The following is a 5,352-nucleotide window of genomic DNA, read 5'->3' on the forward strand; positions in this document are numbered from 1 at the left end:
GTCAATTGCATTGAAAAAGAATTTTTCTGTATGAAACTGTGTATTTTAATAATGAAATGGAGATTCTTTTTAAAGGTTAAAACATCATTTAATTTATGTCTTATAGGGTTTATAATGAGTACAATATTGTATAACTGTAATAATTCAACTGTAAACCTAAAAATTTACAGCCAATTTTGAAAGAGATGCATCCTACCTCAGGAAACCGTTATTGAATATGTCAATTGTGTTGTAACGATATGCTTCTTCTAAGTATGTTGTTATTAAATAAATCATTTTTAAAAATTAAAAAAAACAATACAAAACCCACTTTGGGCTGAAAGTGACTGTATGCTAGCAAAGCTACCTCTAGAGAATTCTCGAAACTCTCTGAGGATTTTAGGATCCATCCTCAGGATGAACTCTGAGAATTCCATAGTCTGAGTACTTCTTCCTGGTGCCTCTTTTGCCTTCAGCTATCATTTTCATGACAGGCAAAGGACATTTAATACACATATCAATGCCAGCCCTGAAAGGGACTACTGTTCAGAAGTCAGGGATGGCCTAAACTGAGTGAGATTTTACTAGTGTAGATTTGGTCAAGAGAACTAAAGGAAGGGAAGAGTTGTTTGCTTATTTTGAGACAAAGGCTTTCTTTTTATTGTTGTTTGTTTGTTTGTTTGCTTGTTTTGGTCTTTTTGAGACAAGGTCTCCTTGTAGCCAGAGCTGGCCTGGAACTCACTATGGAGACCAGGCTGGCCTTACAGAGATCTGCCTGTCTCTGCCTGGATTAAAGCCATGTACCACCACACCCAGCAAGGACTTGCTTTGTAGCCCAGGCTGGCTTTAGCACTGAGTAGCCCAGGCAGGCCTCAAAGTTGCAGTGGTCCTTCTGTCTTAGCTTCCTAAATGTTGGGGTTTTTACAGGTACACATGACCATGGCCAGGGAATAATTTATTAATATGTACTTAGTAAAAAAAGATTCAGTTTAGCATAAAATGCCAAGCAAAGCCTACAGAGCTCAAACTGTCCAACAAGCTGCATTTTATTTTACAGCATATTCATCTTAATTCACTGTCTTGCAAATGATTCTTGGATTATTTGTTGTAGAATTGGAGCAGGTTAGGTCTAACAATGCCTTCCAAGTCTAATTTTACAGAAGACAATTTTCTCCGGAGGTGATTAGAGCACGTTTTAGACATTGACATTGTCAGTTGTTAGTTATTTTTGTTGTTTATTTTTAGTCTTTTTTAAAAGAATTAGTAGTATGATGCCTTCAGTTTTCCAGATATGAACAGAGAAGATTTGATTACTGGTGCCCAGGATTTGGATTATTCCAGCTTCCAGATTAGAAAGAGCATTTTATAGAGATGAATACCTTCCAGAATACTGAAAGCACTCTGCCCGAATTTGCTTAGAAAGTGCTGACCTAGCGAGGAGTTTCACCAGCATTTCCTGTCTCAAAAACAAGTTCTCAATTTGGTCTTCAGTGACAGTAAAACAGGAATTAGAAACTCTTGCTGTTTGTTCAAAAGCAGAAGCTAGAATCATTTCAAAGAAAGAAAGAGCAAAATTAAAACAGAAACTCCACTTTTACCTCAGTAGAAGCAGTCAAGTGTACCCTCCCAGCTCTCTACTTTCTCATTGCAAGTGAAATCTATTAACCACAAGGGGGTCTTTTAGTTACATCCAAAATCAGCAGGTATCTCACTGTTTTCAATACTCACCAAATTATTTTATGGCTACTCAAAATAGTTTTCAGTGGCTTTAAAACGAGTTTGGTTGTTCCACAGAGTGGGCATCCACTGACATTAGTTCTGAGTACTTTTAGTTTGAGTTGGTAATCAGACAAATTTGCATTGTTAATCAAAATGCTTTCGAAACAACTCAAACTGCAGTGCAAAAAAAAGACTGCACTATGTGCAGATGTTTGTTTCTTTTTTATTTCAAACAAACTGCTAATTTTCTTTGGATCCAGGATAGTTTTAAGAACACGAAAAACAAAGCAAAACAAAAGCAAACAACAAATAAAACAAAACAGGAACACAACCAATAAGTCCAAAACTTTTACCAGGAGCTTCTACCCACATTCACAAATATGCTGGGTCATCCAATATTTTAATATACTTAAAAGTTCAAAGATGACAGAAAAGAAATTAAAATATGGAGAATCCTGGGCCTGGAGAGATGGCTCAGCAGTTAAGAACACTGTTCTTGCAGAAGACCTGGGTTCGAATCCCACCACCCACATAGCAGCTAACAACTGTCTGTAACTCCAGTTCCAGGGGATCTGACAGCCTCTTCTGTCTTTCTCGGGCATTGCACAACACGGGTGTACTTACCTACATGCAGGCATAATACCCCTACACAGAAAATAAAAATAATAAATATAATATTAAAAAATAAAATGAAATAAAACATGGAGAATCCTGTGGCATCACGAGAGTTAATTCAGGAAGGCTCATAAGGGGAGGCTGCCACAGGAGGCAGACTGTTGGAGACTGAACGTTGTGAGGGACTTTCATCTCCTCTGTAGCCCTTTCTCTGCTTGACATCTCCTTTTCCTGTTTCTAAGGGGGTCTCCTCATGCACAGGTTCACTTCCTGTTGGTGACTTTTATATCAGTCACAGACTTCAGATTTACTTACTGGTTTCTTTTCTTTCCTATTTGTATGTCTGAGGGAGTGTGTGCACACGTACATGGCTGCATGCTTGCCTGCTCCCCCTCTGTGTTGAGATGTAGTTTCAAAATATGTAGCTAAAAAAAAAAGTAGCTAAGACTAGCCTTAAATTGCAGTTCTACTGCTTCAGTCTCCTGAGCACTGGGATTAAAGGCATGCGCCCCCATGCCCTACTGATTTATTTATATCATATTTTTGTTTTTGGTCCTTTTTGTTTTGTTTTGGTATCTTGGCTCTGGGACAGAATCCAGGACCTTTTAAATGGTAAACACATTCTACAGACTCCCAGCCTTCTTCCTGTAACTGCTTTTGATCTTGAATTTTTATTTTTATCTCTTGATAGGCTATGAAATCATTAAGGTGTGTGTGTGTGTGTGTGTGTGTGTGTGTGTGTGTGTCCCCTAGTGTGGAAGCCAGAGGTCAACATCTAGTTTCTTCCTCTATCATACTCTACTTTATTTATTTATCATCTTAATGTCAATTGCATTAAAAATGAATTTTTCTGCATGAAACTCTATTTTAATCATGAAATGGAGATCTTCTTTTAAAGGTTAAAACCTCATTTAGTTTTATGTCTTTTTTTTTGAGGCAGGATCTCCCTGTAGTCACAGCTGGCCTGGAACTCGCTATATAGACCAGGCTGGCCTTGAACTCACAGAAATCTGCCTGTCTTTGCCTCCCAAGTGCTGGGATTAAAGGCATATGCCACCATGCTGGGCCTCTACCTTGTTTTTTGAGACAGGGTCTCTCACTGGTCATAGAGCTCACAGATTCAGCTGAACTGGCTGGTCAGCAAGTTCTCGGCATCCTTCTGTGTCCACCTCCCAACTCTGGGCTTACAAAAGCATGCAGCTGTACCTGGTTTTTATTTGGGTGCTGGGGCTCCTTATGCCTGTAGCAGCAAGCATGTTATTCACTGATTATCATCCCAGCCCCTCACTGAGATTCTCATAATACGCACACAGTCTAGTGTATTCTAGAATATGAAAACATGTTAAAGGGGACCACCTGGGATAAGAAATTGGCAACCGAAAACCTCCTAAAATGCTCTGTGATTTCAAGGTGTCAAACATATTCCTACCTCTGTGGATACATTCAACAGTGCTTTAGATATTCTGATACCTGTCTATTAAGCCATCTTCAATGTCACTCTCTCATCTCTAACAATACAGAGCTATATATTATTTTAAACTTTCAACCCCCCCTTTAATATATGACCTTTTAAAATTCTTTCAACAGTCTTGTAAGATTCTAGATCAGAAACAGAAGCTTATGTACTATCAATGTCTTTAGACGGAGTTCAGGTCTTTTAAGTTCTCACTATAACTCCATTTGATCCAGAACTTTTTTTAAATTCTTTTTGAGACAGGGTCTCCTTGTAGCCCCAGCTGGCCTAGAAGTCACTATGTAGACCAGGTTGGCCTTGAACTCACAGAGATTCACCTGCTTCCGCCTCCTGAGTACTGCGATGAAAGGCATGTACCACCGTACCAGGTCCCAGAAATTTTTTTTAATGTTATATTTGAAATAATTTCAAACTTATAGCAAGGTTGCAAAAGAACATCTGTATACTTTCCTCTCAATCAAACATTGTTACTATTTTACAACATTTGATCTTTTTTCTCTGTCTCTACCCCAGTTTCTATACATAGAAGAAATCATTAGAAGTTACTGGTATGCACATATCACTTAGTTTTTTCTTTTCTTTTATCTTTTGTCTCTAATATGGATGTCCTTAATTTCTCTTTTTATTTCATAATATTGATTTTATTTTTAAGAGTTCAGGGCCACATAGACGGTGTGCATCTGTGATCCAAGTACTCAGGAGGCAGAGGCAGGAGGATCACCTATGAGTTTCAGGCCATCTTAGTCCATATAGTGAGTTTCAGGTCAGCCAGGGTTAAATAGGGAAACTTTGTGTCCTTGTTTGTTTCTCCATTGCTGTGACAAAACATTCTGACCACTACCAACTTGGGGAGGAAAGGCTTTATTCAGCTTACATCTCTCAGGTCACAGTTCTTTAGGGAGCCCAAGGTAGGAACTCAGGGCAGGAACCTGGAAGCAGGAGCTGGAGCACAGATCATGAAGGATCACTGCTTACTGACTTGTTCCCCTGGCCCCTGCCCAGTCTGTCTTCTTATGCAACATAGGCCCACCTGCCCAGGGGTAGCACCACTCACAATGGGCTGGGCCCTCCAACATCACTCAAAAATCAAGAAGGTGCCCTATGGACATGGCCACAGGCCAGTCCAATGAAGATAATTCCCCAATTGAGGCTCCCTCAACCCAGGTGTGTCAAGTTGACACTAAAGCTATCCAGCACAATAACCAAAGATTAAAGGGGTCAATATAATTCTTCAAGAGTCAAACCTTTCCAATTCTTGCCCCTAAGACACAATATTAACATTAATATCACAACATAAGACAGTACAACCTTAAAAACCCCACAGTCCTTAAAAAACCCAAACACTTAAAAGTCCATAGTTTCTTTTAAAAGTCTCTTAACTGTGGGTGGGCTTCTGTAAAATCCAAAACAAGTACTGTCTTATTTCAAAGGGAAGAATTGGGCACACCTAAGCAAAACCAAAGTCCAGCAAAGTAGCTCGAGCCTGGACATCTGGGATTCACTCACGATCTTCAGGACTCCAAAGGGTTCTGGCAGCTCCACTTCTCTGACTCTGCCGTCCACAG

The sequence above is a fragment of the Nannospalax galili genome, unplaced genomic scaffold (assembly GCF_000622305.1).
Source record: "Nannospalax galili isolate Female #2095 unplaced genomic scaffold, S.galili_v1.0 scaffold16, whole genome shotgun sequence".
Taxonomy (NCBI): domain Eukaryota; kingdom Metazoa; phylum Chordata; class Mammalia; order Rodentia; family Spalacidae; genus Nannospalax; species Nannospalax galili.